The following is a 20,141-nucleotide window of genomic DNA, read 5'->3' as shown; positions in this document are numbered from 1 at the left end:
TCAAAAATACAAGGACTGGAGCAATATTATAGTATTATGGATAGGTAGGGTATTTGCTCTGCACATAGCTGATCTGGGTTCCATCCTCAGTAAACCATATGGTCTCCACCAGGAGTGATTCCTGAGCACAGAGGCAGGAGTAATCCTTAAGCACTGCAAGATGTGACCCCAAAAAATAAACAAAAATTCTGTATTTCAAAGTATTTTTGAAGATTTTGTTAGGCTTCTTTTCAGACTGCATTAGACAAAACATTCTCTTTATTCACATATATGTATACATATGAGTAATGTGTATATATTTTACTGCATTGAAGAGTTCATTCAAACTAGAGAACAGAAGCATGCTGAACTGATTCTTTTTCTCATTTTCTGTGAAAAGCTGCATTCAGTAAATAACTTAATTTACTCATTCCTTGTGCTGAATACATCAACTCTAGACAATGTTTATAAACATTGAACTGCTGTTTGCATTCTTAATTTTGGATTGATATGAATATGCAAGACATTCATATGTTTGTTCTTTTCTAGAGCAAAGTGGGCGAAGAGGAGAGTGAGTAGGCAAAAAAAGATCTCGAAAATTGCTATATATTTAATTCCTTTCCAGGGAGGAAAATACATTTCAAGAGATTTATTAGATAATGTTTCTACAACTTCCTCTTTTCCTTTGGCTTTAATAGTTCCATTTAAGAAATGTAACATTTTGAAGACTTGTCCTTGAAAGACAAAAACTCTTAATGAGATCCTGATAACTGACATCTCTATTTGAACCTGAAAAGTGTTATAAGAAATTACTGGACAGGACTAAGCTATTTTATTTATTAATTTATTAGTCTATTTATAATGTAGGAGTGCTTCTATTTATTTAGCCATTGATTAAGCTGATTGAATTTAGCATGAACTCCACATTACTATTTTTTTATTCAGAATGTTAATTTAATTTTATTATTATTCCTTTTTCCCCTTTTTAATTTCCCCCTTTTTATTGACTATAAGATACAATTACAAAGTTTTCATGTTTGAGCTTTGGTCATACAATCATCAAACACTCTTTTCTTCACCAGTGCGCATTTTCCACCACCAAAATTCCCAGTACACCCCCTCCCCCACAGCCGCCCCTTTCCAACCCTTGCCCTGTCTGGGTGGCAGACAATTTCCTCCATACTCTCTCTCTACTTTGGTTACATTTGACATTTAGGCATCAGTCCCACCACCAACACCACCACCACCTGCCAAAAAAAGGCAATGCTATATAATTTATTTTATATTGTTGTTATGGATACAATATAATGTCCAGGAAATTCTGTGCTGTTCTCTTCCAGGAGCTTTAGTTTATACTCTCTGGGTCTCAGCTGCTGATGAGATTACATGGTGCTGGGGGCAGTTTGTGGGTCTGACTGCCAAGCTACTGGAAGACTGGGGACCTAGGAAGAGGAGGCCCAGTCCCAATCCAAGTGGGCTTGGAGATCTCAGTCACAAGTTCTCTCTTTACCTCTGTGCCACCAGCCCTAACTGTGTCTTTTGATTTCTTTCAAGATTTATTGGCCTCTGAATTAAGGCCAATAAATAAGCTTATATAGCTGAGCTGGATATGGTTTGTGGGTGTGGCTCCCATATACCTATCTTTTGTCCATTTAATTTCTTGGTAAATTTGGCCCCAAGTTGTTGGAGGCTGGCCAAAGGCACAGCAGCAATTATGAGGTATCTGGAAATCTGAAGTCACCATCAGGTTGCTTGCCCCACAGGTACAGGTGGACCTGCTGGTCGCAACATAGCCCCAGACTAAGCTATTTTAAAAGCATTTTTGTTCTTGTTGTTTGGGTACTATAGCCAGCCAGCAATGCCTGGATCTATTTCTGCTTCTGTGCTCAGAAGTAACCACTGACAGTGCTCAGAGGACTATATGCAGTGCTGGCGATTGAACAAGCATAGGTTGCATGCAAACCAAGTGCCTTAGCTCTTTACTATCTCTATAATCTTGATAATAGTAATTTTTAAACTGGGGAGCCAGAGATATTTTGCAAACATGACTGTTGCTCAAACAATGTCATTTAGAGTTGGCTTGTTATGGGATGCATCCTCTTTGTTTTGATTTCCATTTCTTCTATTCTGAAAAACCCCAACCTTATTGAGGATGATTTATTCACCTGAGTGTGTCGTCAAATAGGCTTTAGATCTTAGAATTCTGCATAAAAACAGCAAACTCTTTAGGAAATAAAGAAAACAATAAAAAATGGTAAAAAAAGAAAACAAACCAGAAAATCCTCTTTAGTTCATTCATTGATAATATCATCCAAAGCAATCTAATCTACTTCCTGATTTAAAGAGAGTGCACTCAGGTGTGACTTGTCTTGCTTATCTGCATTAAGCACCTGATTGTTCCCAGGATCTGATCTATAGGATATGCATCTTTTCAATGGGTATCAGGTACACACTGCTATAATAAACTATATCCTGGAATCTTTTCCAAAACCTTTCCCCCTTTTCCCCCCTATTCTTACTTTCCCTCAGTATTTCATTCAAGACATATATAGAATTGATCACTTGTAATGGCCTATTTTTAACTGATAAAAGGAATAATATTTTGTTTCTTTTTTATATTTAATTTTTTATTGAATCACTATGAGAAACAGTTGCACAGAGTTGTTCATTATTTCATTTCAATCATAAAATGTTCTATCACCCGTCCCTTCACCCAGGGGAAAGGGTCAATGTTGGGGGCCTACCACAAGGGTGGTGGAGGAGGGAACTTAGGATAGAGAAGGGACCACTATGCCAAAGATCGTCGAAAATGATCACTCTGGGCAAGAACTGAATGCCGAAAATAGATAAAGCAACAAGCATGATAACCTTTCAGTGCCTGTATTGTAATGTCCTATTTTGAGGTTTTATGTCTAAGACTAGACTTAGAAGCTTGAGTAACATGATTTTAAATTGAGCAGGAAAAGTGTCCCTGTTCCCTGATATGAGAACTTGAGAGAGATGTCAATATTTACACACTAGGTGTGGGATTTGGACCCTTGTCTCTGTGAAATATTAAAGCCACCCAAGGCCTGCTAAAAAAACACAATGTGATCACTTGCACAGAACACTTACTGTCTTGTTTGTTAATATCTGAACTTTCATTAAAATTGTTTCAGAGACTCATGTCATGCCAGTTCACCAGGCACCTTTATCTGACCCCTTTATCATTACTTTAAATTTAAAATATTTCCCTTTTCTAGAATATATTCCACATCCGTTTCACCTCACTTCCACCGATATTCATTTGTTTTTGTATTTTCATTATAGTCAAATATAGGATAAGTGATTTAATAAAGTTTACACAGTTGTCCCACAAAAAGTATAGTTTTAAAACCAAGGCTCACTTTGTCAATCCAGTATACTTCTTTTTTTATATTTTTGTATGATATTCCACTACTTTTAATTCTTTTCCCCAACTATATTTTTGAATAACTCATTTATTTGTTGTAGACTCTTCATGAATTGTTGTAATATGTTCCCACTACCATTTTTGATGTTTATCGCAATATTATAAGCATAATTTACTTTGACAATAAGAAAGTTGTAATTTTTTAAAATTAATTAATTTATTTTATTTTTTATTAGTGAGACATCATGAGGTATATTTGTAGACTTAAAAATTTTTGTGCTTTGGTTTCAATTATACAATGATCAAATACCCATTCCTCCACCAGTGCCCATTTCCCACCACCACAGATCCCAGTATCCCTCCCACCCCCCATACCCCCCATTCCACCCTGCCTCTGTAGCAGGGCATTTCCTTTTGTTCTCTCTCTCTTATTGGGTGTTGTGGTTTGCAAAAGAGGCAATGGGTGACAATCACGTTTGGTCTATACTCTACTTTCAGCATGCTTCTCCCATCCTGGGAGGATCCTCCCAACACCCTTTATTTGGTGCTCCATTCTCTATCTGAGCTCCCTTTTTCCCTAGCATGTGTGGCTGGCCTCCAAGTCATGGAGTAAAATTCGTGGTACTAATCTCAGCCTTTCTTGGGTGTTAGTCTTCTATTTTGTTACTTTATGTTCCCCAAATGAATGCAATCTTTCTATATCTATCCCTTTCTTTCTGAGTCATTTCGCTTAACATTATAGAAAGTTGTAATTTTAATCTATTAATGTCTCATAGCATCCTTTGTGAGATAAACTGCTTTTTCTTTTAGTTGGAAAATAATTTTTTGAAGTGCTTAGTGTGTTTCATGAAAATATGTTCCCAAAATGAATGGTACTCTTCCCTAGGGGGTTCTGGAACAATTTAGCATCCAGAGAAAACAGTAGCCTCTGGGTGTGCAATTGGTATGCGCTTTCTGTTTTTTTACTTAAAGAAAGAAGATTTACAGGGGTGTTCTCTATAGTGTGTGTGTATGTGTGTGTGTGTGTGTGAGAGTGTGTGTGTGTGTGTAGCAGAGTGAACAACAAATAGTTTGGGAACTTTTGGTCTGGTCAGTTGCTGTCTTTGCAGTAACGTTATGAACAAGTATAAGAAAAGACTTGGAAATAAAAATTAACCACATGTTCAGAATAACAGTGGCAGCAATAACTAGATTAAACTGGTAGAATAAGGAAAGTATCATACTATTATAAAATAACTTGAACAATTTGAACTGGAGAATTTAGCCACCATTATTTGTGTATATCTTATAGTATCTTGAGGACAACAGGTTATCATGACCAGACCAGCAGGGGAGATTGTTGAATGAGCTCATGTATAAATAACAGCTCCATAACACTGGGAACATTTATGAGGCTCATTATGTTTCAGTCCTTGTTTAACTGCAAGTCCCTACTTGGGCAGTGGAATCCTGCTGATTTACTACTTATCAGGAATAAATTACAGTTTAGAACTTGGATTTTTCATGGTTTTCTTTGTGTCAGCATAAATAAACTTAGCTAATAGGGCTATTTCCTGTTGCCTCTGAAACTGGCTCTGAGTAAAGGACTCCCCAGCTCGGGCAGGGCTATCAGCAAGATGAGAAGACAGAATCATTTTACCTGAAAGTGTGTGTGTAATGCTGAGGTCTTTGGGAAATAGATGTCAATGTTAGGAGCTATCAGCATTTACTCACACTCACTTGGAGCTTATATCTTTTATTTTCTGTCAAAGAAACCCAAATAGTGTTCTTATTGAAGAAGTTATTAGCATTGAAAACCAAAAAGTCTCTCTTGATGAAATAAGTCAGTTCAGATGCCTGCTCAGTCCTCAGATACTGCCCACTGTTGGCATCATGTCACAGTATTGTTCTCATAATAGATTCTAGAGCAGCAATTTCCCCAGCTTGGGGGAAAAGTTTACAGTTTTGCAATTACTGAAAGAGGAAAGTGGAATGTCGTTTCTAGGTCTTTCTTGGCTTCAAGTCCCCTGTTTCATTTGCAGAAACAGCTTTTTGGTATTAGTTAACATTCAAGGAATAGTTTCGAGTTTTACAACTGCAAAAGGGTCATTATTTTTATCAGTGTGCTGGAGGTTATTTTGAGCCTGACTATGGAGGGCCCGATTCAATAAAATCTCAGCCTGAGTCTCCCAGCAGGACGCTCAAACCATGGGAATTCAACAGGGGAGCACACATGGGCTTCTATGATACTGAACCCGGGCTGAATTTCCATTTAATCATTCTCAAGAAATCAAAAGACACTTTCGGATTAAATGGCAAACCTTTTAACTAGGAATCCTTAGCCAAAATGGCCAATTAGCATTTAAACTGCAGAACTGTGTTATGTAAGAGGGAACGAGCAACTGAAGAAAGAAAATATCTTCCTTATTAGTTTCTGGTAAACCAGAAACGTAGGCTTATCATAAAATAACCCTTTTAGGACAGAGAAATACGGGGAAGAACTTTGTTATAAAGAAGACTATAAAGGATATTAATTAGCTGCTTAGTCTCATACTTTGAAATTTACTTGACAAAATTAGCTGAATAATATATGATATGTGAAGCCACCATCTAATTATATTTTGGTATCACATTTGTTATATGACAGAATAACTCAATTATTTTTGGTTTGGGGGGCCTCTAAAGTAGAGTTTAGAGGTAGCTGGTGTTGTTTTGTGGCTTCTCCTGGCTCGGTGCTCATTGGTTGTTCCCAGAGATGCTCTGAAAGCATTAGGTACTAAGTATTTAACCCTGGATTCCAACATGCAAAATGCGCCCCAGCCCATTTTCCATGAAAATTTTCAGCTTAATAAACATACGTGTCTAATGTAACTACATGTATGGGAAGATGTAGAACTTTTTAAAAATGTAGGTGCAAATGTCTTTTAAGCAACAGTTATAATCTTCCCTCAATATTGAGCATTTTATTTTAACCTCTACTCTTACAAATTGTGTCCTGTCAATTTCACATATTGGTTGATCACCAACATCTGATACCAGCACTATTGGACAAGTGTTTGTGTGTACATGTTAAAAAAATTAAAGCAGGCCTAGAGACAGTATCTTGGGTAAATCTGTTGCCTTGTATGTGACTAGCCCAGACTCAATCACTGGCACTGTGTACGGTTCCCCAGACACTGCCAGGAGTGATTACTAGGAATGAAGTCAGGATGAAGCCCTGTGTATAGCTGGTGTCACAAAAGAAACAAATAAACAAAAACAAAATAAAAAGTTAACATGACAAAATATGAAATGATTGTAGTGGAATGTAACTAATCTTCATGACAGTCCCTCAGATTCCATAATAAAAAGCTTCAGAGTTGTAGATTGGAGGGTATATGAACAGTTCTTACTCTGACAGCCATGTCTTCAAAAGTGGTGATACGTGTAGGAAATTGTTATGCTATTTTGATTTTAACACATGTGGGCAAGAGATATGTATTGTAGAGAGAAAGCATCAATGGCAATACTACACAGTGAATAAGACAATCCACACAAACACACAATGTCCTACTGAAAAAGCAAGTGTCTGATTTTCTAAGCCTAAAAATCTAATCTAATATATAGAGAGAAATTCTCTAATACTTTCTGTATGCACTAAATTTTCAACACTGTGAAGAAGATAAGTCTGAAAAACAGACTTGTTTCATATCTCTTCTAAGAGCCATTCAACATTGAAAAATAAGGTCAGTTGATAGCATTGGGCTGTAGTATGTGAATCTCCAGTGCAATCACCACCATTTAAATTACCTCAGTTGTACAATGATTCTAGACATGGGTGTGAAGGAGGGCACTTCACAATATCTTTTAATACAATTATTCCAAAAATATAAAACATATAGTTTATTATAACTTATTATTTGTACTTATTGTAAAATGTGTTATTTGAATCACAAATTAGGAAAAACATTATACTTCATTATGATGCTTAGAGGGAAAAGAAGCTACATCATCATCTGTTATTTATACATCTCTACCAGTCCATGGAAGAGGATAAATAAACCAATATCAGATGTACTATATTCATTATATGCAGTAGTGTTTGCATTTTTCCCTTTTTATTGAGTGGAGGTGATAAAACGAATCCTTCATGTCCTTTCTTCTAGAACTACCAAGCCTGCTCTCTCTCTCATGGCTAGTGGAGAGTTTAGTTTGCCTTGTGCCTGTTACTTGATCTTACAAAGTAAATGGAAAACATTCTCTAACATTCTCACTTCCATGAAATTTGTTCTCCCTTCTCTGAAGTTTAATTTTGTTCAGAGAGTCATGACCCTACGACTCTGCTTCATCCTGAAATACCTCACTTCCTCACCTCAGAAATAACTCATTAATTCTTTCTATGCTATTTCATGGAAACTTACCTCATCTCTCTCTCATTACTCCTGTCATTACGGATGATCACTGAGTTTTTGTTCTTTTTTTTTTCTGACAAATATTCAGATAAAAATAGCAAAGAATTTCCAGGTCAAACTTTTTAAGGAGTACTTTTACTTTTGTAAGCAGTAAAATATGAATGAAAATAACACAGGAGATCTAGTTGGCTGAGGTGAATGAGAGTGTGCAATACAAGAGTTTCTTATAACAAAACTATGAAAACCATGACCTAAATACAAAACTGATCTTTGTTAAATCTCCAGATGCTGTTTTTAAGCATTAAAAAGTTAGACTGTTGCATTAAAACATTATCTTAGAAAAATGTGTGCTGATGACAAATTTTAAAATAGATACATAAACATTCAATATCTGTTGAGAGCATTGCCAAAGCAATGAATGATAACTTGGAATTTTAACATCATCATGGATTGGACCCATTCTTTCTTTGTTATTAGATTCATTGCATTTTCTTTTCTATTTATAATTGGAGTTTTCTTTTTAGGTTTTTGTTATCTTTACTCTGGTAATTCCTTTCTTTTTAGCTATATTCATTAAAACTATATGTATACTTCAATAATCAGAATTTATTCTTCCTCGTGTTCATGAGCATTTCCTAATATTATACTTTCAAACTTAACTCTACTATTTCTCTCCTTAGTGCAATCGACTTTGTATTCTTGAATTGTCTAGAGAATAAAATATTATCTTTTCTTCTAGCATTAAATTACTAAGTGCTCTGACACCCCTTTGATGCAGGAGTGGTGAGGGCAAGTCTCTTGTTTGTCCACAATTCCGAGGTTCCCCAGTATTTTCACAAATAATAATATTAAGTAATAAAGATGCTTGGACTCAGAGTTAGAAAATAGAAAATTTTAATGGAAAGTAGAAAGAAAAGGAAAAGGAAATCCTCTTGTGGGGGAGGAACTTAATATAGGACTAAGTTAACTAGGTTCTTTTTGTGGGGGGTTTATAGCAAAACTGAGTCTTTGTGTTACAGAGAATGCACGGAAGTTAAAGACAAGGGTTATCGGTGTAGGTGCTTTTCATGAAAATTGGGTTCTTTGAATTTCTTCTCAATGGAAAGAATGTTACAGAGAATGCAAGGATTCAACAGATCCTTCCCTAACCATTTGCCTTAGGTTTTTCTCATTATTTAGCCTTCAGGAAAGCCTTAGCTCCAGGGGAGAATTTTATGTTGGACAATTGTTAACTCCCTGTTTATCAGACCAAGACCAAGTCCCGGAATTCACAGGAAATCAAAAATGTAGGATGGAACAGTCAAAAATGGGACTTACAAATGGGACTCACAGGCTTACAAACTTTTGTGCTTGCATTTCAGTCATACAACGATCGAGTACCCATTCCTCCACCAGTGCCCATTTTCTACCACTAATGGTCCCAGCATCCCTCCCACCACCCCACTCCATCCCCTCCACTCTACCCCACCTCTGTGGCAGGGCATTTCCTTTCTCTCTCTCTCTCTCTCTCTCTCTCTCTCTCTCTCTCTCTCTCTCTCTCTCTCTCCCTTGTTTTTTGCAATAGAGGTATTAAGTGGCCATCATGTTTGGTCTATAGTCTACTTTCAGCCCGCATCTCCCATCCTGAGTGGGTCCTCCTAGCACCCCTTTACTTAGTGCTGCTCCATCTTTGGCACTTGTATACATCCACTTTAATAAAATATCCTTTTCCACCAACTGCAGTCAAAATTCATGATAATCATAGGCTGAGAAGATAGTACAGAGATAAAGGTCCTTGCCTGGCATGTGGCCAAATCTGTTCAATTCCCAACACCACGTATGATCCTTGAGCACCACCAGAAGTGACCCCCAAGCTTAGAGTTATGAATATTGAACACTGGTGGGTATGGTCTCCAACAAACAAAAAAACCCCCTATAATAATCTTAATGAAATATCAGAAATGCCAGGCCTCTGAAAATGTACTCTTTATTTTTTACCTCATAACTAGCCTAACATTTCACAACATTTTTGTTTCTTGCATTTTAATATTTTGTTTTGCGTTTTACAGTGTATTTTTGGTTAAGAAATACTTTACAGCCAACAAAGTGTACAAGTTTTCTTGATAATTTTATTGAGGCTCTATTTATCACTTTACTAGTGATAAGCATAGACATGTTAAGTTACAGGTAGTTTTTAATGCAAAAATCTCTTGAAAATCTAAGTACATATCTGTGAGAATCTTTGTATAAGTAATAATACCTGTAAAGGTAAAGGCCCTCCCGTTGATCGTCGATTTGCTCGAGCGGGCCCAGTAACGTCTCCATTGGAGACTTTGTTGTTACTGTGTCTGGCATATCGAATACTCTCGGTAGCTTGCCGGGCTCTCCGAGAGGGGCGGAGGAATCGAACTCGGGTCGGCCATGTTGGCCGCTTGTAAGGCGAACGCCCTACCCGCTGTGCTAATAATACCTGTGTCCTTGTATTTTTTTAAAAAATTTTATTCTATGTGCTTCACTTGTTGTTGCTTCATGCCATATCTTCACTGACTTTTTTGCATATTATCCAATTTACTACAAGTACATTGTGTGAGTACTTAATTTCAGAGATTTCACTTTTAAGCTCTGTAACTTCTATAAGTATTTTCTATATTTTTGGGTCAAGCATGCAGGATGATGGCTCTGAACGTGGTTGATCCAGGTTTGATCCCGTCTAAAGTCCTCTGAGTCAGGCCGGGAGTGATCCCCGAATGAGAAGTCAGAAGAATGGAACACTACCAGGCTTGCCCTAAAACAAACCAGAGAATCATAAATATTTTATCTATATATTTTTTAATTTATTTTTTATTCCTGCTCCAGCACCAGGCTGTCTTCACCGGGGCCCCTTGGAGAGGGGTGGGTTGAGGTTCCCTCTCCGCCCCAAGCAGAACCCCGGCAGCCGAAAACCTCCAGAACCCAGCCACAGCCATGCTCAAGGCCACTCTCCACACGCTTGAATGTGCCTCACACATGAAGGAACTGGCAAAGGAACCCAGGTATGCAGGACCCTGGACTAAAATCTCCAAGCCTGCTTGGATCAGGGTTGGGCCTCCTTCAACCAGACCTCCAGTTTTCCAATAGCTTGGCAGCAACACCCACAAACTGCTCCCCCCCGCCCCCTCCCCCCCCGGCACCATGTAATCCCATCAACAGCCAAGATCCAGAGACTGTAAAACAAAGTTCCTGGAAGTGCTTGCAAGACATCTGATAGTCTAGCCCACTGACGCATCTAAAGCAGTACACATGTGTTTGGCTTTAAAATACTATTTTGTATTCTCTTATATACATTCTCCGTCCGTCTCGGAGAGCCCCGCATGCTACCGAGAGTATCCTGCTCACACAGCAGAGCCTAGCAAGTTCCCTGGGGTATATTCTATATGTCAAAAACAGTAACAATAATGGGTCTCATTCCCCTAACCCTGAAAGAGCCTCTAATACGTCACTGCTGGGAAAGACAAGTTAGGACAGGCTGCTAAAGTCTCAGGGCTGGGATGAATGGAGACGTTACTGCGCCGGTTAGAGCAAATGGATGAGCAACAGGTTGACAGTGATATAGTGATTTTTTTTAATTGAGTCTCTCTATCTGTTTATTCACTGTACCTATGATTTTCTTTGTATTTGCCAGTTTTAACATCTCTGTCACCTCAGGGTTTGTTTCAATAAATTCTTGAAAAATTTCCATGATTATAGGTCAAATTTTGTTTCCTTTTTGTAAATAGAATAGTTGCACCCATGCCCCGCGGGACTAGTCGACGTGGGTAACCAGGAGAGGGTGCGCGAGTGGGAAAGAGAGAGAGAGAGCGAGAGAGAGAGAGAGAGAGAGAGAGAGAGAGAGAGAGAATGGGAGTAAGACAAGACTCTGATCACGCTCCAAATTTATTTTTGCCAAGCTAGCTTTTTATAATTGATTACATGAGGAAGTGGGCAAAATGGGGAATTAACAAAGCATGACGATTTTCAGTGAACCAGGGTGTGAGCCCTAACAGCGGGCTCATGGCAGTTATCTCGGGCGTAGCTCAGAAACTTACACAACGTATTTTAACATTTTTCCAAGAAGAAATTAGTTCCTAAATTGCATGTCAGGCTGTACTGACCTTTTGGCTCCCAGCACACCCAGAATTTGCTATGCATATTGTAAATTCTACTTAAAGTCAAAGGCTCTCTTTGTTTACGTGAGAATTGGTTTTGTTCAGACTGTACATTTACTAGTTCTGTTTCTTTTTAAGAGATTTTTTTAGGGTACAAAGAAAATAGCCGATAAATCTAAAATATTCTAACTTCAAATTGCAGTTTGTGTAGTTTAAGATAAATACCTCTATGTTTTTAAGGAGGCCTCTGTGTTCAGTTTATTATTTTTTTAAGAGACATAGGAAATGTCTAGTATATTTCCTGGTGTCTCACTAGCAAAGTTCCTCCTCGATTTTTCCCTCTTGCACAAATTCCAGATTCCACAGCAACATTGAATTCTGATGTATGCCATTCATCTCAGTGAGATTACTCTTCTCTTTTTAGACTCACATTTCTGCAGCATTTCTGAAAAGTTCCTCCAGGCAAATGGTTCAGGCAATCTGGAGCTGACTCATGTTTTCATTGAGTGAAGGATTATAATCACACTTTATTATTTTTCCTAGAGTTATTTACGAAGTTTTTCTGATGTGATTTCTCTGTTATATGGTGAAAAACAAAAGTTGTTCTTGATAAAATTTTACTTTGCATTGCTGTTATTCTTGTAGATATCTCAGTTCTCTTGTGTGACTAAAAGCACCCAAGGGCAGAGTCCATGCATTATTCATCCTTTCTTTTATTTCCTCAGTATCATTTGAAATGGCCTTATGTTATTTATTATGTTAGTTATTTTAACTTGATTAAATATTTAGTTAGTAAATATTTTAATGAATAATTGAAATTAATAAAACAAAGCATCACAGTAATTAAAAATAATTTTAAAGACTTTAAATGTTTACAACACTTTCTATTATTGACTATTTTAATTATATTCCATTTATATTCTTCCATAATCATAGAATTATCTGAGTTAATAATCTTCCTTTCTTTCCTCTCCTGACTCAGTCTTCCATTATAACCAAAAAGCATTTGAAATGCTAAGAAATAAGGAGAAATATTCACTGCCATCCACTTGGTGGGATGAATATTTTTAAGAAACAATTCGAGCAGTAATTTTATCTAATGGGCTGCTTTACAGATTGTGAGTCTCTACAGTTGCTAAAGTCAAACTTAAATTTATTTTCTTGCTCACACAGGCAAAATCAATATTATTGATGATTTTATCAGTGGTCAGATATATTCAGATGAAGAAAACTTAGAAAAGCAAGCACCAGAAGATTAGTGAGATACAACAGTGGGTAAAGTTCATTTATGAGACTGACTAGTAGGTCCATCCCCAGAATCCCCAAGTACCTCTAGGATTTATTCCTAAGAGCAAAGCTAGGAGTAACCTCTAAATACTCCTGGATGGGATTCCCAAAACTAGCAAACAAATAAACAAACAAACAAAAGAGATATTGAAAAGAAAGGCAAACACCATTGTTTCATGTAATATATCCCTAATTAAAATTATACTTCACATAATATATTTTAGGGTTAATAGTATTCTTTCAATTTATATGTACTCCTTTTCTTTTCACCTTCATGTTCAACCTTCTAGATTTTTCTTAGCTTTTAAAATACCTATTTTTGTTGTTTTGTGTGGGAGGGGGCTGCAGTGATAGCACAGCAGGTAGGGCATTTGCCTTGCACGTGGCTGACCTGGGTTCGATTCCTCTGCCCTTCTCGGAGAGCCCAGCAAGCTACCTAGAGTATTTTGCCCACAGGCAGAGCCTGGCAAGCTACACATGACATATTCAATATGCCAAAGAAACAGGAACAGCAAATCTCACAATGGAGACATTACTGGTGCCCACTCGAGTAAATCGGTGAACAACAGGAGGACAGTGAAGTGCTATGCAGTGCAGTTTTGTTTGGGGGCCATATACATCAGTCAGGGATCACTTCTTGAAGAGTTCAGGGGACCATATAAGGTGTGAGGAGTGAAATTTGGGTCTTCCTGTGCAAAGCAAATGTCTTACATACTGTATTGCCATCTTTCTGATCTATAAAATGAGTATTTTTTAAAAGCATTTAGTGATGCATTGGGAAATTTTTAATCCTTTTTTAAAATTGCCTACTATATTACTATATCTCTACTCTTGCTCATTCATGTTCATTTAAACAACATTTACTTCCAATCAGTTTTTGTGGTTTTATTATTTATGTACTTTTGTTCGTCTTTTTCTCAGGTCTTTGAATAAAGTACATATATAATTTTATTTACTGCATAGTGTCTAAACTATAAATCTTATAGTTTATGTTTCACAAGTTATATTTCTTAAGCATGGCCACTTTTATTGGTATTTTCATGGTAGCCAGGGGGGTTACAATGACCAGTGGCTCCTACAATAATTTTTATTTCAATTAAAGTGCTCTCTACATAATCTAGTTCTCAAGGCTTATAGGAAGAGTCCAATGATCAACATCAATCTGGAATGATGTCTTCTGCTCTCTGTCCTTTCCCTTTAAAATCCTCAAAGTTGCAAGTGTTAAGACATATTAATGGGTTAATATCCTATGTCTTGAAAAAAATTAGCAACTAACAGAAACTTTGGTAGAGTAAACCCAAAGTTTGAAACCCAAGCACAAAAAATTGTAAGTCTACAACTGTATCTCATGGTGTTTCACTAATAAAAATTAAAAAATAAACTAAAAAATAAACTACCAAATCAAAGAAAAAAAAAGAAAGAAATTCTCACCACTAGAGTATTTCTGGCTTTGTGGCATGCTTATAGCAGTGATATTTTTGATTCGGTACAATTTTAAGTATCATATCTTGTAACTGTGTGAAAGGTTTTTCTAAATCTTAAAAATCTGGACAATCCATCTAAATATTTACCAACATTCTCACCCTTTAAGGTACCATGACCCTCTAAGCATCTTAAAGCAAAAGTAAAGAATAAAAAAAATAAGAAAAAGACTATAGTTATCCCTGTTAGTCAGGTTCTATGAAGCAGTTACATGAATTCAATAACTGCAAGACTAGTTCCACATAAGATAATTTTTATACAAACCATAGTCTTCATTCCCAATGGAGTTGTTAATGAAATATGAAGGAAATAGCACTGTAGCACTGTCTCCCATTGTTCATCGAGTAGCTTGTGTGGGCCTAGTAACGTCTCCATTGTGAAACTTGTTGTTACTGTGTTTGGTATATCGAATACATCCTGGGTAGTTTGCCAGGCTTTGCCGTGTGGATGAGATACTCCTGGTAGCTTGCCAGGCTCTCCGAGAGGGGCAGAGGAATCGAACCTGGCTCGGCTGGGCCAGTTGTGTGCAAGACAAATGGCCTACCACCATGCTATCACTCTAGATTAACTAAAAATGAGGTAAAAAATAAAAAGATAAATTAAAAAAATTGAGTTGAAATATCATCTTGATATTTCTATAGCCTTGTCTCTAATTATAACTTTACATCATTCTAAAGATTATATCTTCAGCTTTACTGAAAACAGTAAAAGAGGAATATTTTTTATAATAATAAAGCTGTTAGTCTTACTTAGGGTAACTGGACCCCTGATATAATGTGTTTTAGAAAATTAAGTTCGTACTATTTAAAGACTGGAATAATACAATCCCAAATAAAAATTAAACACTTGCTATTATAAAAATATTTAAAGTTTTTCCTTGATGTAAGAAAGAGCAGTAGTGGTGCTGATAGTAACATACCTTCATTTATCCAGATACATATTTGATGTAAAAACGAAAAAACTCCCTCTGTCCTGCGCACTCTCTCTGTCTCCATCTCTCTCTTTTTCTCTCTCTCTTTCTCTTTCTCTGCAGCCCACCCCACACATATGCACATGCTTACCCCTGTTTGGGTGGTTGAGTTGTGGAGGCACACCCAGTCACCCAGTGGTGCTCCTGGGTGCACCAGAGTTTACACCTGGCTTTGCACTCAATTTATCATTCCTTGGCTCCAGGTACCATATGTGGTGCTCCAGAATGAACGTTGGTTGGCTGTATGTAGGACCAGCATGGTAGCCTCTATTCGACTGGTCAGCCCTCACTCATGCCCTACACACACACATACACATATGCATACACGCACATATGCACATCACACACGCACACTCCATATCCATACACATTTACAAAGTGAATAATCCTCACATGACATAGAAATAGTGAGAAAAGACACTTTTTTACTTAAAATCAAGTCAAACAAATCAATATGAAAATTTTAAAGCACGGACAAAGAGGGGCTCCTTGCATGGGGCCGGGTTGAGTTTCCCTCCCTGCCTCGAGTAGAGCCCCGGCAGCCAAAGACCTCCAGAACCAGCCACAACCATGCTGAAACCACTCTCCACACGCATGAAGGTACCGGCAGAGGAACAAAGGCATATGGGTCCCGGGGCTGAGATCTTCAAGCCGGCTCGGATGAGGGCTGAGCATCCTCCACCCAGATCCTCCATATTCCAGTAGGCAGGGGTCACACCCACCAACTGACCCCCTGGCGCCGTGTAATCCCATCAACAGCCAAGACTATAAAACCCAGCTCCGGGAAGTGCTCTACCGCATTAGCGGCCATGCAACATCTTATTATCTCATTCTTACTTTGGACATCCTGGCAGGCTACTGAATGTAACTTGCCCACACGGAAGAGTCTGGCAAACTCCCTGTGGCGTACCCAATATGCCATATGCCAGTAACAATGATGGGTCTCATTCTCCTAACCCTGAGAGAGCCTTGAATAGGGCACTTTTCAAAATCTCAGGGCTAGGGCAAAGGATACGTTACTGGTGCCTGCTCAAGGCAATCGATGAACAACAGGATGATCGTGATGGTGATTGAACAAATAGATTAGAGAAGTTCCCTGATAATCACAGGTCCAGAGAGTATAGCTAGTAAAGTGCTTGTCTTGCATACAGCTAACCTGGGTTCAAACTCAGCAGTGCCTATGGTCCCTCGAATATTCCCTGGAGTTGATCCCTGAGTGAAATCAGGAGAAAACCCTAAGCATAGTCGAGTATGAGCCCCCAAACAAAACAAACTATAAAAGGCACTTGAAGTTTCATGGCTAATGAGATTTTAATAGGTTTTATATCTTATGATGAAAGAAGCATTTTCTTCAATATTTCCCTCTTGAAAGAGGAAAACGTGTAAACTAAGGTGGGTATAACATGAAGCTGATGAGGAAGATAAAGCAATATCAGATAAATTGAGCCTTCAATTATTTAACAGTTATTTAGTTCTCACTATGTAATTAATATTATTTATGTATCATCTGCAAGAATTCAAATAGCCAAAAGGTCCTTTCTATTGAAAACATAATTTTTACAATGTATCATATATTTTTCATAAGGAAAGAACATTTATTTTATAAATCTCAATATGGTGCTATTCTAGGGAATATAAAAGGTCAGACTTCTCTTTTTAAAAACATGTACAAGATAAATTTGGATAGATGTTTAGCACAATTTTTTTGAAATGACATAATAAAATATAGAAGAAATAGAGAAAGACGAGAAGTAAGAAAGGAAAGGGAAAAGAAAGGAAGGAAAGGGAAGTAAAGGGGAAGGGTAAAAGAGGAGAGGGGAGGAAGGAGAAGAGAGGGGGAAATAGAGAGGGAGAGGAGGGGAGGGAGGTCAGAAGGTGAAGGAGAGGTATTGTGGGGAGGAAAGTTTAAGAGGGTGAGGTGGAAACTTAAGAGAGGAGAAGAAAGTTTTAGGGAGTGTTTAAGACGGATGGGAAGGGGAATGGAATGAATGGTAGAAGAAGGAAGGGAAGGAAAAGAAAGAGAATATAAGTTTGAGAATAAAAGAGAAGGAAGGGGAGGAATGGCAGTAGCATAAATTGTATGGATTCCACACTGTGTCTGTGCAGGATGAAGTTATGAAAAAGTTAGTTAATTATAAAGGCTAAGGCATTTGCCTTACATAGAGCAAACCTGGGTTTGATGCCCCTGAATTTGAAATTGTTCCAAAGTAGTAAAACACTGAGTTTATAAAGAGACAATCCATAAATTATGTAAGCTAGTTTAAGGAAGAAAATATTCTAATTTAGCATTGTCTTACTTGGTAATTCCAGAAATTAGTATTCTATGGCATACAATAATGTGTTCTGTGAAAAATAAAATAATCAATGTTGAATTATGCAAACTTCTTTACTAAAGAGCTACCCAGAATATTTCATTTTTAATATACACTTTAGAATCTCAAACAGGAAAAAATGTATCCAACATCTTTATATTTATTTTATCATGGACCACAGGGATACACCTCATTATTTCTAAAATTCTATATTTGGGTTGTACTTCACCACCAACAGAGATGCCAAACTGCCAAAAAATTAGATGTATGGGGGTTTGGGGCTGAAAACTCTGGGCCTTCTTGGAGTAGGGGTGGGCAATTTTTCCCTACCCCTACCTGGTACTTCCTGAAGTCTCGGCAGCCACATCCACATTCCACCACCACTACCATGTCATTTCAATGTTCTTAGTTAAATAATCTGGATTTTACGGAATATCTCCGAACTTTACAATACCCACTGGGAGTACACCAGGTTGGATGCAAATGTAGCATAGAAACAAAGCTCATTTCATAAAAACACTAACACAGAAGGTTCAATTAGCAACAATAGCTTAGTAAACCCTCAGATAAGGATTTAATGTCCACATGATCACTTGATCACTTGACTTCCCGTTAATCATCTGTTTGCCAGCAGATCAGCAATCTGTCTACTGTTAGAGAAATCCTCTACCTAAGAGTGTAAAAGTCTGTGTTTAAATTATGGCTGCAAATGTCTCCACTTTATACCTCCCAAAGGCCTATATGTACCACTTGCAAAATTCTCTATTAAAAGTTTGGTGGGAAAAAAAAAATCTGTTTGCTCGAGTGGGCGCCACTAACGTCTCCATTCATCCCTGTCACGTGCTAGTGTATCCCAACGACATCTGTTCATTCTAGGAACACGAAGAGCCTCAAATTGATCATTCAGGGTCTTGACGAAGAAGTCTGACCATCTCGTAGGTGGGCGGCCACATGGTCTTTTGACGTTCATGGAATCCAGTCGGTAATGGCTCTAGTCCAGCAGTCGTCTCTAAATCTCATTACGTGTCCAGCCCATCTGATTTTCGATGCCTTGGCAAACGAGACAGCATCCCTGATTCTTGAGTTTTGATGGAGGTCGGAACTCCGGATTCTTTCTCTCATTTGAGTGAAACGTGATACTCTAAGCATAGCTCTTTTGATTCCTCTTTGGGAGAACTGAATGGTAAGATATAAAAATTTTCACAAATTTTCTTTTATTGGGGCTGGAGCAATAGCACAGCGGTAGGGCGTTTGCCATGCATGCAGCCAACATGGCCGACCCGAGTTCGATTCCTCCGCCCCTCTCGGAGAGCCCGGCAAGTTACCGAGAGTATCTCGCTGGCACGGCAGAGCCTGGCAAGCTCCCCGTGACATATTCGATATGCCAAACACAGTAACAACAAAGTCTCCAATGGAGATTGTTACTGGGCCTGCTCGAGCAAATCGATGATCAACGGGAGGGCCTTTACCTTTACCTTTACCTTTACCTTTACCTTTACCTTTTCTTTTACTGAATTAATTTTTGATAATTCCATTAGTGATAATGGGCAAAATATAATACATTATTTTGAACTTTCACCATAGGGGTAGGCTTGAAATGTAGTTTGGAAAACAGGGACAATGGTGGAGGGAAGGTCACAGTGGTGGTAGGATCAGGGTTGGAATATAGACTGCTTGTAACAAATGCATAATGAACAACTTTATAAACCAAAGAATTTAAATAAAGTGTAAAAAGTTAAAAAATATATAGATATATAATATATAGATATAACTATTTATATATAAAAATATGTATCCATATATAATATATATAATATATATCTATATAAAATGTATATATATCTATATATATAAAAATATATAAAATATAGAGAGATATTACTTTTGGTAATCACTGGAACATTAAGATTAAAAGTATCTTAAGCATCATTTGGTAAACTACCTATCTATACCTGTTCCTGTGAAAACCACTAAGCATTTTACACGACACAGTGCTAACCACCATATGATCACAATGAGAATTACAGTATTGCATAATTGTCCTACAGAACTAAACTAACCTGTAACCGGAAAAAGGGGTGTTGAGATATTGACAAAGGAAAGCAAACACTCTGGTATTGGGTATATTATTCGAATGATGTTTGTATGGAACCCTATTATTAACAGTATTTTAAGCCATAGTCCTTCAAATAAAAAATACAATATTAGACATAAAAATTAAATTTTAAATAAACCTGGACTTTGCAA

The sequence above is a fragment of the Sorex fumeus genome, unplaced genomic scaffold, assembly GCF_029834395.1.
Source record: "Sorex fumeus unplaced genomic scaffold, SorFum_2.1 ptg000007l, whole genome shotgun sequence".
Taxonomy (NCBI): Eukaryota; Metazoa; Chordata; class Mammalia; order Eulipotyphla; family Soricidae; genus Sorex; species Sorex fumeus.
This window is presented reverse-complemented; position numbering follows the sequence as displayed.